Below are 21,513 nucleotides of genomic sequence, written 5' to 3'. Positions count from 1 at the left end.
CGGGAGCCTGTGTCACACCTGGGGCCCATTGAAGTGACTGAACAGCACTCCAAAGGCATGAGCACTTCCCGGTATGGAAATCATTCCTCAGTTTCCAGAAACATCCACATTTGTTTTTCTACGAATGGTGGGATTTTATTTAATTATATTTTATTGTTCAACCCTGTCTGTGTTTTGTAAGTTTTCTGAATTTAATTCTACCTATTGAAAGATGCCCATCATACACTCAAGAAAATCAACTTGGAACATTGAAATCGAATACAAAAATTGTGGGATGGAGCTAAAGCAGTCCTTAAGGAGAAATTGATTAATGCCTATATTAGACATGAAGGAACAGTTTAAATTGATTATCTTTGCTTCCGCCTTAGGGAGCTAGTTAAAAAAGAAAAAAATTAAGGTCAAGGTAGGTAGGAAATAAAGAAATAATAAAAACAGAAGGAAATTTAATGAAATATAAAACAACAGAGAAAATTTACAAACCCAAAATTTGTTATTTGTAAAGATTAAGGCCGGGTGCAATGGCTCACACCTGTAATCCCAGCACTTTGGGAGGCCGAGGTGGGCAGGTTGCTTGAGCTCAGGAGTTCAAGACCAACCTTGGCAACATGGTGAAATCTCGTCTCTACAAAAAAATACAAAAACTAGCTGGGCATGGTGGTTTGAATGCCTGCAGAACGAAGCTACTTGGGAGGCTGAGGTGGGAGAATCACTTGAACCCAGGAGGCAGAGGTTGCAGTGAGCCAAGATTATGCCACTGCACTCCAGCCTAAGAAACAGAGTGAGACTCTTTCTCAAGGGAAAAAACAAAAGATTAATAAAATTGAAAATCCCTTAACAAGACTGATTATTTAAAAAAAAAAAAAAAGGAAAGGCAAATCATCAACGTCAGGAACCAGGAAGGGGCATCACAACAGGTCCTGCAGACACGGAAAGGGTAATGAGTGATGACATGAACAACTTCACGTTGATGCATTCGACAGCTTAGATAAAATGGACAAATTCCTCAAAAGACACACATTACCAAAATAAACCCAAGCAAAAATAGAAAATTTAAATCGCCCTATATTTGTTAAAGATATTAATTCATAATTAAACTTCTTACAAAGAAAATTCCAGGCCCAAACAACTTCACTAGTAAATTCCATCTAGTATGTAAGAAAGAAGTAACATCTATTCTATATAAACTCATAAACTAGAGGAGGAACTATCATTTCCTAAAATATTTTATGAGGTTGCTATAACCAGAATTCAAAAACCAGACAAAGGTATTATAAGATAGGAAATTGACAGACCAATATCCTTCATAAGCATTGATGCAAAAATCACTATCAAAACATAAGCATATCAAATTCAGCAATAAGTAACAAGAATAAGATATCATGATTAAGTTGGACCACTTAATCATGATTCTAGAAAATTCTAGAAATGCAAAATCTGTTTAACATAAGAAAATAAATCAATGTAGTTCACCATATTAACAAACTAAGGAAGAAAAATTATGTTGTCATTTCAATAGATACAAATCAATTATTTGAGGAAAATATAACACTGTTTTATAATTGTGAAAAACTCTTAGCAAATGAAAAAAGTTGGTAAATTTTTCAACCTGATAAAGAGCTCTTACCGCTTCTTCTCAGTATGGTTCAAGAGGTACTAGCCACTGCAATAAGACATGAATGGGAAAATGGAAGTCATGTTACTTCAAAATAAAGAAGTAAAAGTTCCAAGGGAAAGAAGCTGAATGCCAACTAGTTTATACTGAATTATTTCATTTATATGAAAGTCTTGAACAGATAAGACTAAACTTTGTTGTTCTTGTTTGTTTGTTGTTGACGAGATCGGATTCATGGGAACTTGTGGGCAGTGATGGGAAAAGGTGACGGGAGCCTGCGTCACACCTGGGGCCCATCGAAGTGACTGAAGAGCACTCCGAAGGCATGAGCACTTCCCTGTATGGAAATCATTTCTCAGTTTCCAGAAACATCCACATTGGTTTTTCTACAAATGGTGGGATTTTATTTAATTATATTTTATCGTTCAATCCTTTTTTATTTGTAAGTTTTCTGAAATGACTAGGCATTACATTGGTAAATCAAAATATTAACTAATCCAATGTAGTCCAAACAGTAAAAATATGACCTAAAATTATCTCAAGGTATAAATGCTTAGCAAAGAGTGATGCAGGGCCTAGCTCTCTTCTGAGCTATTTGATGAGCTCTTTCTAGAAGATGTTCTTACAATGAACTTGGGTAACAGAAGAAAGGATTCATAATCATAATGAAGGCCTGGGGCCGGGAGGGCATCAGGTCAATAAGAAATTGGCCCTAAACCTCGGAGGTCCAGGCCCAAGGTTGGTCAGTCACTCCTCTCAGGTCAGCCTTGGAGGCTGCTGCCTTGTATTGGCTTCTTGACTCTTTGCCCTTCCTCTTCTCCATGTGTTTTGGGTCACAGTTCCTTTCTTCCTAAGTTTCACAAAGTCCTCACTGAGGTCTTCCTCCTGCCCTGTCCTCAGTTACCTCCTGGGCTCAGCCTCGCAGGAGGAGCTCCCTCTGTTGCTGCTCCCCTGGGCATCCGGCATCTGGCATCTTCAAACACCGCACGGCCTTCCAGTTCTTCTCCCACCCCCACCCACCCATGCCTCCGTGGGGAGGGTGGCAACTCTCCCAGGTCTTTGCCTCTGGAGGGCTGAGGCCCCACTCTCTTCCCAGGATTTGTGCCAATTGCTTTGGTGACACAGACACACGGGATCCCGTCTGTCCTGTCACTCCCTGTCCCCTCTCAGAGCTTCCTTTCTTTCTGACCCCTTCCGGATGCATTTAGGGCAGGACACAGCAGGCAGTGGGAGCTGCGAGAAGCCTCTGAGCACATGGAGCTGCCTCCTCCAGGGCTGTCCTGAGGGGCAGTGGACACAGCCCACAGCGGACGCCGGCCTTGCTGAGCAGGGAGACTAAGGACAGCAGCCTGGTGAGACCAGGAGCTCAGATGAGAAGAGCTGCGCCCTCTCCGGGGAGAGGACTGCGCCTCCCGTGCGGCGTCCGCTATGGTGGATGCTGCCAGCAGAGGGCGACACTGTGTACTGAGCGTGTCCTCCAAATTCATAGGTGAGGCCCCAGCCCCCACGGGACCGTATCTAGAGCTACGACATTGAGGGAGGGAATTAAGATTAAATGAGGTTGTGAGGAGGGCCCTGACCCAATAGGACGTGTCCTTGTAAGAAGAGAAAGCGACACCAGGGATGTGTGTGCGCAGAGGAGCAGCTGTGGGAGGACACAGGAGAAGCCACCGTCTGCGGGCCATGAAGAAGCCTCGGGAGAAACCGCCCAATGGCCCCTTGGTTTTGAACTCCCAGCCCCCAGACTGCGAGGGAACAGTTTCTGGTGTTGAAGCACCGGCCCGTGGTGCTTTGTTACAACTGCCTGAGCCAGCAAGGCCGGATGAAGAGGAAGGACAGCAGTGTGCCAGGTGTGTGTGGGCCTTGCACAGCTGGGCAGGCTCTGGTGTCAGGAGGTCCTGTCTCCAGCCTGGCCGGGTAGTGCTGGTGAGTCAGCTGACATCCAGGGCTCTGTGTTCATTGCCTACCTGGTGGGCAGCAAAGCAGATGACCCTCCTGCATCGAAGCCCCCTGGGCCTCTGATCACCCAGAAGTCAGAGCCGGGAGACACACACCTGCCGTCCATACCTGCTGCCCTGGTGCAACTGCAAAGAAAGGCAGAGACCCAGGGGCATCGGCTATGGCACCAGGATGCAAAACACCAAGCGCCTCTCCCTCCCTGGGAACACTGGCAAAGGCATAGCGAGCCACAGCCTGGCATAAAGATGAGGGTTGGTCTGGGCCATGCTTGCCTGCTGTCACTGGCTGTCCCAAGCAAGCCCTTTGTCTCTGAGAGGGCAGGGTGTATGTGTGTGCATGTGTGTTACGGGCCCCTTCCCAGGAGGAAAGCGACATGCCAGCTCCCCTCACCCCACTCGGGGGGCCAGTTTCCACGGTCTCAGCTTGGTTGGGGGTGTGGGTGCTCCCTTGCCCTAACCCCCGAGGAGCACATTTTCCCAGACACGAGGACAAATCAGGCCAGCTCAGCTGGGGACAGCCAATTTCCTGCATTTATTTTTTTCTCCCGAAAGAAGGCTTCTGTTTGGTTCTAATGAGTAGCTTTTCCTAAAGAGAAACAATAATAACAGCAGAAACGTAAGTGGATTCTGTAAACTTGTAATCATACGTGTCAAACACAGTGTGGTATTTCCCCCTGCAAAATAGAAACGGTGGGAAGTCATACAGAGTGGGTGCGGGAAATTGTGTTTTCTCTGACAGAAGTTAATTCTAAACTAAGTATTCCCTGAAAGGAAAGCAGGGAAACATTTTTACATGTCTATCATTCGTCCTTAGAGGACACAAAACAAATATGTTTTTTAACGCTTGACACCAGCATTATTCCGGGTGGCCTCGGGCTATATGCTGTTTTCCAGTTTGTAGAATTGGAGGAGAGGAAAACATCTCTGCATTAAGAGGAACATATTGTACAGGTTAATCATAAGCGCGCAGAAATCAGAACGCTGCCAGCCGGCAGGATGGAGGGCCTGGGCGCCAGGAGTCGTGAGAAGGCAAGGAGGCGGAGGTGGCAGCAATGAGGGGCCAGACCAGGGTCACCGCCCCCGTGGCAAACGCTTGCGGATGTGCCATGGGCTGGAGCTCTTTTGGGTCCCTCTCCATCAGGAAGCCGCCCTTCACAGGCCTCCCAACGATGCTTACACGCAGAAGGAAGCTCCTTGGAAAGCCGAGGGTCATTTTATCAGAGTCCATTCCCCAGGAAGTCCCCGTCAAGGAGCACTTGGGCAGTCAAGTCCTGAGAGGCAGACGGCACCATCAGGGCCAAGGCCCTGGGGCTGTCCCAGATCCTCCTGCGAGTGTGGTGGGAATTACGACTGCTCCCCCAAGTGAGCCCAGACGCACACATTGCATAAAAGTGTAGCGGCCACAGAGCCGAGGTTCCGGAGGGCACTTGTTGCTTCGGGGTGTGTGTGGCCCCACCTCGGAGTCTCTTCTCCAGCTTGGCCTTCAGTCACTCCCACCCCAGCCTCTCCTGCTGGGAGGCAGGCCCGTGTGCACCCCTTCTGCGGGGTGTGGAAGTCTTGCTTTGGCGGGAGGCAGCCCCACCTGGGATTTCCACTTCGAGATTCCTTCTTTTCCATGGGATTAGGAGTGTTTCATCGCTGACCCTGGGGCCAAGCCTCAGAATTTCTAAGCCCACCGTCCCCCATGAAAACCCAGCCCACGTGGCTGATGCTGGGGCAGGGCTCTCAGAACAGGGGCTCTTGGGGTCCCTGCCCTGTGAGGATTCAGCAAGAGGTCAAAGTGTGCAGCTACTGGCCCTGGTCCCCACTGCCTGCCAGCCTCCCTCCCCCACCCAGCCTGTCCTTCCAGGGGCCGCAGCAGGGCCAGCAGGGCACACATAGGCCTTCCTGGACCCCCACAGGGGAACCCCAGCCCGTGCACCTGCCCCATCTGAGGGCGATGGAGGCTGAGGGGCCCCTGACCACGGTCCCGTTCCTTCCCGCCTCCTGCCAGTATGGCCTCCCGAGCACAGGCCCTTTACCATCCTTCCGAAATTCTCAGCAGCAGCTGGAAGGGAGCTGGAAACATGGCCCAGGGAGTGAGCTGCCCACAGAACATTCTAGCCCGATGCCGGCCCCAGCTTCCCTTCTTCTTTCCTAGGCTTTGTGCCTTTACTCCCAGAGGCATCCGGCCACCCTGGCTCCTGTGGGGTGGTGTCTCTCCCACTCTGTCTTGTCTCTCCATCCCTGTCTCTGTCTGTCTCTGTCACACATTCATGCTGTGTGATGGCCGATTTGGTCCAGCAAGAAGGTGGCACTGCGACCCCTCCCCTCCAGAGCATGGCTGCCACCACTGCCCAGGGAGGGTGGGAGGAGGGACACTCTGTTCTCAGTTCCAAGAGGATCACACTGAACCCCAAACAGATCTGCTGTTGGCATCAGAGATGCCCGTGGAGGGACTCGGCTGGCAGCCCCTGGCTCGGGGCTCAGCATCCTGCCAGGGGTGGCTCCTGGATGTCCTTTGCTGGACTCCGGCCTCGCCACTTCCCTGAGGACTTCGACATCCACAGCCCTGGGGGACAAAGCAGTTTCCGTTGATAAAAGAAAAACTTCAGCCAAATTAAATGTAAAGGACTTTAACTGAGCAATGAATGATTTGCGAATCGGGCAACCTTCCCAGCCATAGTAGGCGCCGGGACTCCAGCGCAGCCTCGGGCAGAAGAAGATTTATGGACAGAAAAAGGAAAGTAACACACAGAAGATGGAAGTGAGGCCCAGACACAGCCGGATTGTTACAGGTTGGTGTTTGCCTTATTTGAACATGGTTCAAACGGCTGGCTACATGTGATCGGCCAAAACTCAGTGACAGGCACAAGTGTAGGCTCTGGCTTGTTTACACCTCCACTTGTTACAGTTGACGATGTGCAGAAAAACCTTTAGGCCGAACTTAAAATATGTGAGGAGTCAGCTTTAGGCTAAAGTTGATTTAGCACCGTGCATTTTGAAACTCACATTGGCAAGAATCTCTTTTATTCACTTTCCCCAAGATGTCTTCCTGGGTCTTCCGACGGTGCCTTGCTGCACTTCAGGATCTTTCTCTGGGAACATCAAGCAGGTGACTGAATGGATCCTGCATCCTCGTTCTCAGCTCAGCTCTTCCCTCTGTCAGAAGTGGGGAGGGCAGAGACACTGTTTCTGGAAGGTTCTTCTGTATCTGCTCTCCCACACCCATCTCACCCTGGCCCACACCCTGGGACCTGGTTTCACGAGGACCTGGCAGAGCAGCCTTGGGACAGACCCCAGACGCTGGACGGCGGTGCAGCTGCCTCTGCCTCACCCCCAGCCTCAGCCTCAGCCTCATCCCCAGCCTCAGCCTCACCCCCAGCCTTACCCTCAGCCTCAGCCTCAGCCTCACCCTCAGCCTCACCCTCAGCCCCAGCCTCCCCCCAGCCTCAGCCTCGCCCCCAGCCTCACCCTCAGCCTCAGCCTCACCCCCAGCCTCAGCCTCGGCCCCAGCCTCAGCCTCAGCCTCACCCCCAGCCTCACCCTCAGCCTCAGCCTCACCCCCAGCCTCACCCTCAGCCTCAGCCTCACCCCCAGCCTCACCCTCAGCCTCAGCCTCACCCCCAGCCTCAGCCTCAGCCTCACCCCTAGCCTCAGCCTCAGCCTCACCCCCAGCCTCACCCTCAGCCTCACCCCCAGCCTCAGCCTCAGCCTCACCCCCAGCCTCAGCCTCAGCCTCACCCCCAGCCTCAGCCTCAGCCTCACCCCCAGCCTCAGCCTCAGCCTCACCCCCAGCCTCACCCTCAGCCTCACCCCCAGCCTCAGCCTCAGCCTCACCCCCAGCCTCAGCCTCAGCCTCACCCCCAGCCTCAGCCTCAGCCTCAGCCTCACCCCCAGCCTCAGCCTCAGCCTCACCCCCAGCCTCAGCCTCAGCCTCACCCCCAGCCTCACCCTCAGCCTCACCCCCAGCCTCAGCCTCAGCCTCACCCCCAGCCTCAGCCTCAGCCTCAGCCTCACCCCTAGCCTCAGCCTCAGCCTCACCCCCAGCCTCAGCCTCAGCCTCACCCCTAGCCTCAGCCTCAGCCTCACCCCCAGCCTCAGCCTCAGCCTCACCCCCAGCCTCACCCTCAGCCTCACCCCCAGCCTCAGCCTCAGCCTCAGCCCCAGCCTCAGCCTCAGCCTCAGCCTCACCCCCAGCCTCAGCCTCAGCCTCAGCCTCGCTGGCTCCCCTCCGCAACTCCACCAAGCCCCAGGACGGCTCTGAGCCGTGCTCACTCTCTCCTGGGCCAGGCTGCAGACGGCACTGCCAAGCCACCACTTCCCCACGATCTCAAACAGCAAAGACTGCAAATGCTTGGGTGACTTTTCAGTCCCCAAAACTTTCTGGACTCACACCTGAGAAGGCACCTCTGAGGGGAGCAGGGCTGCAGCTGCCCAGACCAGGAGGGAAGCTCCAGGGCTTGGTTGCCCACCTGGTTCCCAGCCAAGGTGACTTCTCACTGGGGCCATTTAGCTGAGCTGGTGTGAGACCCCTGAGGCCAAGTCCCCCAATCTCCTGGGCTGTGTGTGGCGGTTCCTGATCCAGCTGTCCCCTCCTCATGTGTGAAGCATGGGTGGCAACTGCAGGCATCACTCAGGAGCCTGGGGGGGTGGTCTCCATGCAGCTGCCCATTCGTGCATCCTTGGTGCTGTGTCTCAGCAGGAGATAAAAATGTCACCCGACGTACCCCTCAGAAGAACCCCCCCTGCCTCAGCTGGTCCTCCCCTAGACAACTCCTAAATAATGTCAGTCTCCTTGGTAGGAGTTAATAAGGCCCCTTACGGAACTTGGGTGATCACTTCAGAGGCTTTCAGCCTTAGAGTAATTCTGCCATTGCACCATCACCCTTGGGAACGTGGGAGCGCCCATCTTGTCTCAGGAAACTCACATTGATCACTGCCCACTGGTTCAGAAGAAAATATGGTCTGGACTGTTGAAGTGGAAGCCCCAGAAATGCTTAATGCCTTTTTCAGTGCTTTCATTTTCCTAAACAGGAGGGATCCTCCAGTGTACATATGTGTGCACACACACACTCATAAACACACCACACATGCAAACACATAAACGCACATGTGAACACACACCTGCACATGCACTAACATGCCATGTGTGCATGCACATACCACACACAGCACACATGTGTGAGCACACATACCACCCATGCATGCACCCTATGCACTCACACATGCACATTCACATGTGTGCTCACATGTACACACACGCACAGCATGCAAACTGCCACACACACCACACATCTGTGCACACACATGCTCTGCCCTTCCACACGAGATTCAGTTGTTCCCTTGCAAGCTCTTGCCCTGGAGTGGGCCCTGTCCCCAGAGATCCCTAAGAAACAGCCACGCACAGTTTGTCTGAAACTGGGCTCTGGACACAGAGCTCCGGAAGGGGTCCCCTGCCCTTGGAAAGGCCACATGACTCTCACCAGCGTGTAAGGACTTGCATGTCACAGTGTGGGTTTAAAACAAAGACGGGTCCCTCTGGTCTGTCAGATACCATGACCAGCATTGCCCAAGTTGCCCCTCCCCTGGCTGCTAGGAAGGGTGAGGCTGGTAAGGCTGGATTACTTATCAGTGGGGGAATTTTCAGGCCTTTTGAAGTGGCTTTGTGAGTCTGGAGGCTCTGAGTTTGGCCCGGCGCCTGCTCTAGGGGTTGACACGTGCACCTATAAATAACAGCGGTGACAGGTCCCCTGTCAGCACCCGCTGATGGACGGCCCCTTCTCCCACCATTACAGCCTTGTGACTGTGGGAAAATTAATTTAAGTGGTAGTTAATTTCTAATGAATTCCACTCAAGCGGCTAATATGGTCCCTCGGCATTATGGTAACCTTCATGGATCATTGCATTATGTAAATAAATTCTACTTTATGCTGGTTTATTAAAAAAGAGAGTGAAGATTGGGAAGCCTGGTGAAATCTTCTCTCAGACGCACATGACTAACAGACAGCAGGGAGACGTTTAAGGAAGGGAAGCTGCCCAGCCCACAGGTGCTTTCCTGGAAGGCTACGCTTCTCACCTCTAACTTTCCAGATTGACCGCACTGCCCACTTGTAGGGCTCTGCATACGTATCTCCAAATCTCCAAATTCCCTTTTGTTTTGTTTGACATGGACTCTCACTTTGTCGCCCAAGTTGGAGTGCAGTGGTGCGATCTTGCTCACTGCAACCTCTGCCTTCTGGGTTCAAGTGATTCTCTTGCCTCAGCCTCCTGAGTAGCTGGGATTACAGGCACGCGCCAACACACCTGGCTAATTTTTTTTTTTTTTTTGTATTTTTAGTAGAGACAGGGTTTCATGGTGTTGGCCAGGCTGGTCTCAAACTCCTGACCTCAGGTAATCCACCCTCCTCAGCCTCCCAAAGTGCTGGGATGACAGGTGTGAGCCACCACACCTGGTCTCCAAATTCCCTGTGTCATCATTGCATTCCAAAGGGAAAGAGGAGCGTTCTGCCTTAAACCACATGCAGTTCCTAATAACCCTCAGAGACAAACCTTGGGAGTGCCCTGATCGGAAGCCTCAGTCTGAGGACAAGTGCAGGCCAGCGGACCTGGGCGTGCTTCGGCTTTCTGGTCCAGCATGGAGAGGGAGGGACAATCAGACTCCCCATAAAGTCTTCCACGCGACCCTCAGCAGCCCACCCTGTGGAGGCCCCTCCATGGCCCTTCCTTGTCCACTCCTGGTCACTCCAGGAAGCTGCTGCATCTGAGCCCACCCTGCTCAGTCCCCGGGTGGCATTTGCTGAGCCAGAGATGCCCTCCACCCTGCAACTGTTTCCTGTCTTGGCACCCAAAGCCCTCCGTGCTCCCAATCTTCCTCCAGTGCCTGGGCACCCTGCTTTTCCCCTGCTGTGGCACCATCTTTGTCTATGGGGGAATCCACAGGGCTGGAGCCAGGACCCCTTCTCTACCTACACATTCTCCTGGGGGACAGCATCCGGCCCTTGGCTTTCAATATGCTTTGTTCAGTTGTCTAATGCTGCGGTCAAGCCACCCCAAGGCAGGAGCTTAAAATAGTAATGACCTTGCGTGTTGTTCCCAGGTCTGGGTTGACTGGGCTCAGCAGGGCTGCTCTCGTTCAGCAGCAGTCAGATGGTGGCTGTGGCTGGGGTCGTCTCCTTCATCTCACCTGGTCCTCAGACTGAGGCTCCTATACCTGGGCTCCTCTGGCGCACCTCTGTCTCAACAGCCTCTCCATGCAGCAGCCTCTGGGTCTGGCCACTGAATGCTCCCGGGGTGAGGGCCCAGGACAAGCCCACAGAGGCTTCCTTTGTTTCCCAAGCTCACTTTTCATTGTATTGATGGTGACGGTCGCAGAAGCCCATCCAGGCAGGAGGCATAGGGGCAGAGACCTCACCTCCTCAAGGGAGAAGGGTCCAAGAATTCTGGGCGCATTGCAAAACTGCCCACTGTTCCTGAGGCCTGGACACCCAGATCTTCACCTCCAGACTCAGGTCCAGCCTCTGGTCCTCTGTCTCGGGGGCTCACGCACATGGGCTGTTTGAGGGTGCTTTAGCCTTCCTCCCACTCAGTTTCCTGCTCACTGTGGGTTTAACTGGCGGCAGGTGCTAGCAGATCAGAGCAAGACGGAGGCTTTGCTTCAGCTCTCCCTGCATGCAGCAAGCCTGGGCAACTCGGGGGCCCCTCTACACAGCTGCCCTCGGCTCCGGGAGCTGCCCTTCCCCTGCCCTTCCTGCGACTCTTTTTAAACCCTGTTCTTATATTTATGAAAGCTGGTGGCCAGGTGCGGTGGCTCACACCTGTAATCCCAGAACTTTGGGAGCGCGAGGTGGGCGGGTCACTTGAGGTCAGTAGTTCGAGACTAGCCTGGCCAACATGATAAAACCCGTCTTTACTAAAAATACAAAAATTAGCTGGGTGTGGTGGCACGTGCCTGTAATCCCAGCTACTTGGGAGGCTGAGGCAGGAGAATCGCTTGAACCGGGAGGCAGAGGTTGCAGTGAGCTGAGATCGCACCACTGCACTCCAGCCTGGCAATAGAGTGGGACTCCACCTAAAAAAAAAAAAAGCTAGCTAAAGCTCACCTGTAATCACCCAATTCCCATGTGCCATCTCTTTCCTGCCTGCCCCGACCGACATTGTTACTCTGAACACTACGATGGGACCCAGCCTGAAGGCACCATTTCTCCTTCCAAACTCACCTCTTCCCAGTTCCCCACTGAGCAGAGGGAAACACCATCCACTCAGGCGCCCAGTCAAAAATGAAGAGGCCAGGCGCAAATTCTCCTGTTTCATCACCACATCCAATGCACAAGTGTGTCCGGTCTACACCCGCGTCTACCCTGGAGTCTACCCTGGGGTCTACACTGGGGTCTACATTGGGGCCTACACTTGGGTCTTGCCTTGGGTCCAGGGGTTTCCCCGTCGTCCCCTGCCAGCCATAGCGCCCTCTGGTTGGGCCACCACAGCAGCTCTGCCTGACTTCCTGCCGCAGTCCTGGTTTCTGCCATCCGTTCCACACATGGGGCCGGATGACCCCCGGAAGCACCCATAGGGCTTCCCGTCACCTTTGGGACCACGCCCACCCATGCCCAGCCTCCAGGCCCTGCCCCATCTGACCCCCCAGCTTGAGTCCCTGCCCTGCTCCAGCCACCACCTAGACCCACAAACATGCCTGGGAGGGAGACCTCCCGGGACCAGCACAGAAAGAGGCAAGCTGCACACAGGCCAGCATCGAGAGCATTCCAGAGCAGAAGAAGGAAAAGTAGAAGGCGAGCCTGGGAATTTGAAACAACTTTGCATTATTTACTATTAATTGAGCCCAAACAAACAGCACAGGAGCAACTCCCCTAAATCTCAAACCAAACCATCATGTCTAGCGGCTCTTCCTCTGTGCCATTGGCGGCCGTCCATTCTACAAAAGACTGGCCCACTTGCCTTAATACATCCTGACGGGGCCGAGGGAAGGCGGCATCCCTCATGTGAGATGCTGTGGGTGTGTTCCGGAGATTTCTGTGGCTGTGTCACAGGCAGGGGCACCCCCCATCCACCTGCAGCTCTTGCCTTTGTCCGATTCTTCTTTCAGCACAGGGGGAGCCGGTTTCAGGTGGAGCCGGGGCTGCATGGCCCTTCTGTTTTCAGGCCACACCAGTGTCCACCCAGCAGGTTTCTGGGTTTGATGGCTCTGCTCAACATTGGGAATAAAGAAAACCCAACCACGCCCCCACTGGGGAACGGGACCTGGGCTTGGCCTGATTTGATCCGTGCTCCTGAGGCCTGTGAGTCCCAAGGCTGTAAGTGGCATGTGCTCCAGGGTCTCTCCAGATGGGGCTTTGTCTGGGGTCACACGAGGCTGTCAGGGGCCTAAGCTGGGCCCGGATTTCCTAGGGAGGCCCTGGAAGGAGGCCATCCATGAGGCTGGAGCCTGCAGGAGGTGACTTTGTGGGGAGCCTGCCCTGCGGGAAGCTGCTCTTGGCAGACCTGGCAGCCCCGGTCCTTTGCTTGTCCTTAGGTGAGCTTCCAGCAAGGCTGCAGCAAAGATTTATAGGCGCCCAGGCTGCTGGGCAGGCTGGGGCTGGGCGAAGCAGCGCTCCTGGGCAGGTGAGTGTGAGCTGGGTGGTGCCTCCCGGCCAGGCCTGCTCTGCCCGCATTCCCCACGCAGCCCATGGCTTTCCCAGGTGAGGCCGAGGTAAACACAAGGAAACTCGCTGTGCAGCAGTTTCCTTTGCCATGCACTCTTCCACCAGAGATGGCCTCCAGCCTACCCCCAGCCACCTCCCATCTTCCATATCCCTGTCCTGGAGGGCTGCCTCGCCACCCACATCGGGCCCCCTCTGTCCCTGCCACCTCCCCACACAGAGCAGACCTGCCCTGGGCCGGTCCTCCCTTCCCAGGAACGTCTCCTCCCTTGCCCCTGCTGCCCCGAAGCTGCTGAGCTGGAGTGTGAATCCTGCCCTGCCTCCGCTGGGTCCCCGGGAGGGCAGCGCTCTGTGGGTCCCCCTCCCTTGAGCCCACCCCGCCCACGTTCTGGCCAGGACTGGGGCGCTGGAGAGGAGAGGAGGGGCTGGAAACCAGTCTTCCTTCCCTCCTGGGGGCGGGCTCCAGGATTTTTCCGAGACCCCCAATTGCTGCAGGGCCCAGACCAGGAGGGGTGTCTTCTGGTGGACCAATGGCCTTTACCCACGCGCCCAGCACCTGCCTTCAGGTCTCCCTGACACCCTGTGGCCCAGGAGCTGTGGCAATCTCATCCTGTCTTCCCTCCTCCCTCTGCTCCTGCTCTTTTTCTGTCTCCATTTCTATCTATCTCTGTCTTTGTTTCTCTGTCTCTATCTCATTCTCTGTACTTATATGTCTCTGCCTATCTCTGTCTCTTTCTCTGCATCGCATCCTCCAGGGGTTCCCATCAGCTTAACGGGGGTGTCCCCCCTCCACCCGCCCTGGGGTGGTACACTTGGTGGGGAGATGGTGTGGTGCAATGCAGTGGATTTGAGATGGGGGCGCAGATCCAATCACTGGCTGATGGTGGCCCCTCCACTTAGAGATGGGGTGACCTGGGGAAAATCACTTCACTGCTTTCATCTGTAAAGTGGGAGTACTGGTGACACCTGCCTCCTGGAGTCACTTTGAGGGCTGAATTGATGAATGCACCCTGAGCAATGCCTCATGAGTGGGCCCTGTGTAAATGCTGGTGTGACTATTACCCAGGTCCTGGAGAGCACCCAGGCACGTGTGGCTCCTGTGGGGTTCCTGTGGCTGAGACTTGGGAAACATCAAACAATATTCATAGCAACACCTCCAACACCTCCAGACTGTGAGCCGTTAGCACCTGACCACAAGGGCTGCCTTCTCTGTGAGTAGAGACAGAGATTACATTTTGTGGTGGGAGGTGCAACTTCAGGGTAGCCTGGGTGATACCTGTGAACTCAGCAGCTACGATAAATACTAAAGCAAACAGCAAAATTTGCATTTGAAAATAGTAAAAGTAAAAAATCCAAATTAAATTCTGATGGTATTGAGAGCTGAAAGCCATTTGTTAATAAAAGCCTTCCAATGAAAAGCATTAGAAAATCTAACAATAATTATTGGAATCTTACCATGTGCAGTTCTTCGTAAGCAAGTTTTACTGCAAGTCCTATGAGAAGGTTCAAAGGTTCTGGCCACAGAGCACCAGAACCAACAGATCCAGCTGTGAACAGCTAAGGGCGACCCCCTCCTTTCCTCACAGCAGCATCCGATGAAAGCAACGTCCAGGTGATGCCGGGAGAGCTGCCTAGAAGGATGAGAGGAGCAGGGGCAGCGGGTGTTTCCTTTGTCCTCCAGCTCTTCTGCGTCTGACTGCCTGGAAGGTTGGGAGTAATCGCTAGAGTACTGGCTACCCTGTCGTGCTAGGAGTTTGTCATGAGGATGGAAAGTAAGCACCAAGGTTGGCTGGTGAGGGAGAAGGGAAGAAAGAAACTGGGAAGTCCAAACACGGAGATGCTGCAGCCGCCCAGAGAGCCTTTGGACGGCCTTCCTTGAGGTAGGCAGACAATACGCTGCATGTTTGGTTTAAACCATGGCTGAGGCAGGAGAATAGGGTCTGGAGGTGGGGAACCTAAGGCTGATTCATGCTGGCTTCCTAGAACTAAATCAAAAGGAAAACCCCAACTTTCCATGCCCAAGTAACCAAAGGACCAGAGGCCACTCTCTTTGCAACCCCTCCCCCTTTTTTCTGAGTGGCAGATGAAAAATTGAAAGTACCTCTGATTAGTCCCCTCCTGCAACCAGTCAGGCTGGTCTAGGGCTAAGTCTTCATTTGCATAGGAGTATCATGCTGTAACTTCACTTCAGCCTCTGATTGGTCACTTTCCACAACCAATCAGATATTTGCATAGGGTATAACTTTGTAACTTTGCTTCAGCCTCTGATTGGTCCCCTCCCACAACCAATCAGACTGATCACGGGCCACAACTTCATTTACATAGGGCATACACCAAGTAATCAATGGGAAACCACTAGAGGGTATTGAAACCCCAGAAAATTCTGTAACGGGGCTCTCTATCGCTTGCTCAGGCCTGTTTCCATCATGTGGGGTGTACTTTCATTTTCAATAAATCTCTGCTTTTGTTGCTTCATTCTTTCCTTGCTTTGTGCATTTTGTCCAATTCTTTGTTCAAGACACCAAGAACCTGGACAACCTCCACCACTAACACTGCTATTTTCATCCCTTCTCATTTGAAGTGGACACAATTTATAACCAGCTGTTCATCTTTGGATGATCAGGCAGGACTCTCCTAATACATGAATCTATATACGTACCATGCATTTGGCACAGTGCGTGATTCAAGATAAAAGCTTAATAAACATTTGGCTGGATGAGTAAAGAATTAGAGTTTGATTCACTGACCACAGGAAATGCCTTTATCCTATCTCAAACAGCATGCTAGTTAATTAAACTGATAAAAATTATACATAAGAAATCGATGACAATTTTGGAATAGGTGACTGCATTCTTAACCACTGAAATGAACCATTATGCTTTCGACAGAAACCTTAAGAGAAAGCGTGCCTCCAGACTTCCTGAGAGACAGCAGACAGGCCGCCAGGATTTCTGGGTAGCTATTCATCCTATGTTGACTCTTAACAGCATCACTCTGTAAGGAAAAACATGCATCGCTTTCTGAGGAAAAGACAATGAATCTTTAGTGGTGGCCAGCCAGGGGAAGCAATTCTCATCTCCACCCTGGGGAGCTGCTTGGGTGGGTCCTAAGGCTGCCGGGGTTGGCTTCCTGACAGCATGCTTCTGAACACTGACACAGCCAAAGTCAGTTTCTCATGCAATGCAAAACAGTTTTCTTTGTTGTATGCATTCCTCATTTCTTCCATGCATTTTAAATAGGAAATGACAAGTGGGAACTGGGAGAAAAAAACAATTAACCTCTAATTGGGAATCATGACCACTAATTATAAAACAGGGGGAAAATGCTTTAAAAGTCAAAAAGAGGAGTGAGAAAAGATAAAATTGTGCATAAATGCAGAAAAACACCCTCAGTCATAAATAATGCCCACAATATCCTAAACCATCTTGAGAAAATGAAGGACACAGCCACCTGGGGGAAGAATGGGGATGCCCCTGGGTCACCGGCAGGAGCTGCTGTCCAGATGCAGCCTCAGGTTGCAAGACAGTGCACAAGACAGGAAAGAAACAAGAATTATAGGCATTTGTTTAGGTACTCACAGGATAGAGCCCAGAGGTCCTGCAGGAGCGAATAATCCTGCTGGCTTCTAGACAGAGAAACTGGGTCTTCCATTCGGGAGAGAACTTCACTATCTACTCGGGTGTCTTTGGCATTTTGAACCATGTGAACACATTATCTAGTAATACTAATTTAAATTAAAATTATTTTCAAAAACATTCTATACCACTGCGGCGGGTTGACTAGCATCTCCCGCAAAATTCCTGTCTACCTGAAAGCTCGAAATGTGATCCTATTTGGAAATAAGAGTCTTTGTAGATGTAATTAAGAATTTCCAGATGAAATTATCCTGGATAAGGGTGGGCCCTAAAGCAATGACGGGTGTCCTTCTAAGAAAAGGAGAAGGCACAGATTCCGGAACAGAGGAGAAGGCCTTCCGAAGACAGAGGCAGAGGTTGCAGCCCTGTGGCCAGAGCCCAGAATGGCCTGGGGCCACAGAAGCTGGAAGAGGCAGTAGGAATCCCCCACAGAGTCTTTGGAGGAAGCACTGCCTGGCCCACACCTGGATGCTGGACATCTGGCCTCCAGAACTGTGAGAGAGTACATTTCTTATGTTACAGTTTGTAGTAATTTTTTATGGCAGTCACAAGCAACTAACATACCACTTCATTCCTTTTTAAATCATCTTAGCCTCTAAAGAAGTATACTTGAAGTGTAATTAACAAAATAAATTTCCCCCCACTTTTTTTTGTTTGTTTTTGGAGATAGTTTCACTCTGTCCCCCAGGCTGGAGTGCAATGGCACGATCATGGCTCACTGCAGCCTCAACCTCCCAGGCTCAGATGATCTTCCCAACTCGGCCTCCCAAGTAGCTAAGACCACAGAGGTGCACCGCCATGCCCAGCTAATTTTGGTACTTTTGTAGAGACAGGGTTTCACCATGTTGCTCGGGCTGGTCTTGAATGTCTGAGCTCAAGCGAGCCTCCTGCCTCAGCCTCCCAAAGTGCTGGGATTACAGGGATGAGCCCCTGTGCCTGGCCTTTCTCCACTTTTCAATCTTAAATTTGTCTTCATCTGGGATGAACAGGAGAGGTGTCTTTCTAAAGCTGACAGGCATGTGATGCACAATAATAAAATATTATACAATTTGTTTCTCACCCAGCCACTTACTCAACAAAAGCCAAAGAGAATTGCTATATTTGGTATAATTAGAAAAACAATAATAAATAAATAATATCTGTCACAGTTTTTTTCCGAAGTACTTTTATATGAAAACTGGTTCCCTGAGTTCTTAGGGCTTTACATCTTAAATTTAGGGAGAGCACATTCTTTCAAGATTTAAATTTTGCAACAACACAAGTCAAAAATAATTTGAGCAATGAAGGCGAGTGTCATCCTGCCTGGGACTGCGTCCAGGCAGTCCCAGAGACATGTGCAGAGCATGTGCATGTGTGCAAGGTGTGATGTGATGTGAACATACGAGTGTTGCTCCCGATAGGGAGGAAGGAGAGAACATGGCGTCTTCTCTAAATCTTTTTATTTATCCTTTTGTTTTTTTTTTTTTTTTTTTTGAGACGGAGTCTTGCTCTGTCGCCCAGGCTGGAGTGCAGTGGCGCGATCTCAGCTCACTGCAAGCTCCGCCTCCCGGGTTCACGCCATTCTCCTGCCTCAGCCTCTCCGAGTAACTGGGACTACAGGCGCCCGCCACCATGCCCGGCTAATTTTTTGTATTTTTAGTAGAGACGGGGTTTCACCGTGGTCTCGATCTCCTGACCTCGTGATCCACCTGCCTCGGCCTCCCAAAGTGCTGGGATTACAAGCGTGAGCCACCGCGCCCGGCATTTGTTTTTGTTTTTTTGAGACTGAGTTTTGCTCTGTCCCACAGGCTGGAGTGCAGTGAGTGGTGTGATCTTGGCTCACTGCAACTTCCACTTCCTGGGTTCAAGCAATTCTCCCACCTCAGCCTTCTGAGTAGCTGGGATTACAGGCGCCCGCCACCATGCCCGGCTGATTTTTCTTTTCTTTTTGTATTTTTAGTAGAGACAAGGTTTCACCACGTTGGCCAGGCTGATCTCCAATGCCTAACCTCAAGTGAACCCCCTGCCTCGGCCTCCCAAAGTGCTGGGATTACAGGCATGAGCCACTGTGCCTGGCCTAGTTATACTTTTTGACTTTAAAAAATGAGTAACGGTTGTTCAAAGGTCTTTAGAGCAGAAATGAGAGTCTCAGGGCTCCCCAAATCTCTGCACACACGGCTTTCAGAGTGGAATTACCCTTGCGCACACACAGCTGCACACAGCATAGCTCTGATGGCAGAGGGCGCACTTGCTGTGGTGAATGTCCTAGAATGGAACAGGGTTGGTAAATGTTTTCTGCAAAGAGCCCGAGAGCAAAACCTTTCTGTGCTCTGAGGCAATGACTCAACTCTGCTGTGGCAGCAGGAAACGCACACACAGACCACGGGATGCATAAATGAGCGAGGGGGCGTTTGCCAATAAAACTTTATCAACAAAAACTGGCAGTGGCCCAGCCACGGACTTGTGGAGGAGACCATCATTTGATGCAGCTGGCCACACTGAAGCTCAGACACGCCAACGTGGTAATGAGGCAGAACGTGGATTCCACTCCACCCTTTTCAGATTAAAGACATGCTCAACAACAGGTGATACTAGTTCAAGTATTTACCAAGTTATGTGGTGAGTGAGCTGGTGAGCCTGCAGTCCCAAAAGGAAGAAAAAGAGAATGAACACAGCAGACAGCTGTGGGAGAAGCAACCGTGCAGTCACCTCGGGTGGGCGGGGGGGGCACGCAGGAGGTTTCCCAGGGGAGCTGCCTCCTGGCAGGAAGCGCTGGAATCCACCTCAGGAATTCCAATGAACTCTGTAACACCAGGCAGGTGGGATAGGAAGGCAGCTGCAGCCTCAGGTGGAGGGCAGGGCCCTGAGACTGGGCTCTTCCTAGGCACAGGCCTCTGCCCAGAGCTTCCTGGTGGGGCCCTCAGCTGCTCTTCTCCAGGGCCTGGAAACGAGCTCGATGGGGCTGAGAATCATCGCTGTGTGTGGGAGACACATGGTCAATCTGAGTAAGCGGAAGAAATGGTGAGTGGCTGCAATTGGAAGGAAGCCCCAGAGAAGGCGCTTAGCCTGACTGGCAAAGGGCAGGGCGTGGAGCGGGTGGGGAGGGCTTCACTTTTCCTTGATGATAGTTGTTTCGTTGCTCAGATTATTTTGGCAAAGCATATTGTTCACCAATTTTTATGTTTTTCTAGGTATCAATATAAAAGTAAGATATAAACACAACTCCTCAACAAAATTAAAACCCACAAAAAGGGAACCTCACATTTTACTCCCACCCGTCTATTCTCCCCTCTCCTTGAGAAGTAAAAACAAGTCCCAGCTACTTGGGAGGCTGAGGCAGGAGAATGGCCTGAACCCGGGAGGCAGAGTTTGCAGTGAGCCGAGATCGTGCCACTGCACTCCAGCCTGGGCTACAGAGCAAGACTCCATCTCAAAAAAAAAAAAAAAAAAAAAAAAAAAAATCAGTTTTGCAGTGTTGCTCCAGAACTTTTCTTACAAAGTTACCTAAACACGGCTTTGAAAAACGTGTTTAGATTTGTGTTTTTTACTTAAATGGAAACGTACTTTGCACACGGTTGTACAACTTTTTTTACATATTTAATATTCAGAAATATGTCTTGGCGTGAGTTTTGAGATGGTTTGTGGCGAGCCATGCCATTTTCTAGGGCTGCGTGGTTACCATTTGTTGCAAGACTGCGTGGTTACCAGGGGCCTGTGTGACCACTGATTTCGCATCTGCCCTTCGCTGAACGTGTATTTCTAGAAAAATCCAGTGTCAAACTTGTCTCACACTCCAGTGTGAGAGGTGCCAGAGGTGCTCAGGGTTCTCTTGGGCAGGGCGTTCAGCAAAGTCCACAGAGCAAAATGTGGGCTTGACCTTAAAAGGGGTGAGCAAGGAGGAGACGGGCCTCCTCTCATGAGCAGGCACGGAGGTGCTGGTCTGCCTTCGCTTGCTGAGTGCCCACTGCAGGCTGGGCTGGTGGGAGATGCTACGGATATAAACACGGCTGGAAAGCAGGCTCTGCCTCCACGCAGAATGCTCATCTGTTCAGGCTGCAATAACAAAATTCCACCAGTGGCCTGGCTTACAGACAAGAAACTTGTTCCTCACAGCTCTGGAGGCTGAAGTCCAGCATCAAGGCGCCGGCAGCTTCCGTGTCTGGTGGGGCTTCCTGGCTCACAGTCGGGGCTCCTCCTCGCACGGTGGATGGGGCGAGCTGGCTCTCTGGACTCCCTTCTCAGGCCCAAACCCCATCACGAGGCCCTGGAGCAGGACTGAGTCGCCTCCCGAAGGCCCCATTCCAAAGCACTCCCATGGGGGATTAGGTTTCAACACAGGAATTTTCCGCGACAAACATTGAGACCACAGCACCCAGCTCTCTGGGTTCCCAGAGCCCTGTGGGAGGGCTGGGTCGCGCCTGCCCCCTTTTAGACACGAGGCTTCCATGGAAGCTTCTTGCCGGAGGCTGGACACTGAGCAATGGACAGGAGCAACTCTCTTCCACCGGCTCTTCCGTCGGCTCTTCCACCTCCCGATCACTTCCATCATCGCTGGGGGAGGAACGAATGCACCGTGTGGTGAATGCGTCTGCTGCAAAGCACATCACCTCTGCTTGGAGACCTTGTTGGTGACCCTCAGCCAGCCTCATAGGCCACAGCAGGTCTCACAGCCATGCCCACTCGCAGGGAGGCAG

General features: G+C 51.9%; 1 long non-coding RNA gene across 1 annotated transcript; it reads right to left on the bottom strand.

Moving 5' to 3' along the window:
• Positions 1-4,191: 4,191 nt before the first annotated feature.
• LOC134732772 (uncharacterized) lies at positions 4,192-15,234 on the bottom strand. Its single transcript, XR_010116275.1, has 3 exons — positions 14,661-15,234; positions 6,562-6,711; positions 4,192-6,121 (listed from the first exon to the last, which is right to left on the bottom strand). It is a non-coding gene; the product is annotated as an uncharacterized lncRNA (long non-coding RNA).
• Positions 15,235-21,513: the final 6,279 nt, after the last annotated feature.

This window comes from Symphalangus syndactylus, chromosome 16, assembly GCF_028878055.3.
Source record: "Symphalangus syndactylus isolate Jambi chromosome 16, NHGRI_mSymSyn1-v2.1_pri, whole genome shotgun sequence".
NCBI lineage: Eukaryota > Metazoa > Chordata > Mammalia > Primates > Hylobatidae > Symphalangus > Symphalangus syndactylus.
Note: the sequence above shows the minus strand (reverse complement) of the source record. Positions and strands in the feature narration are given on the sequence as shown.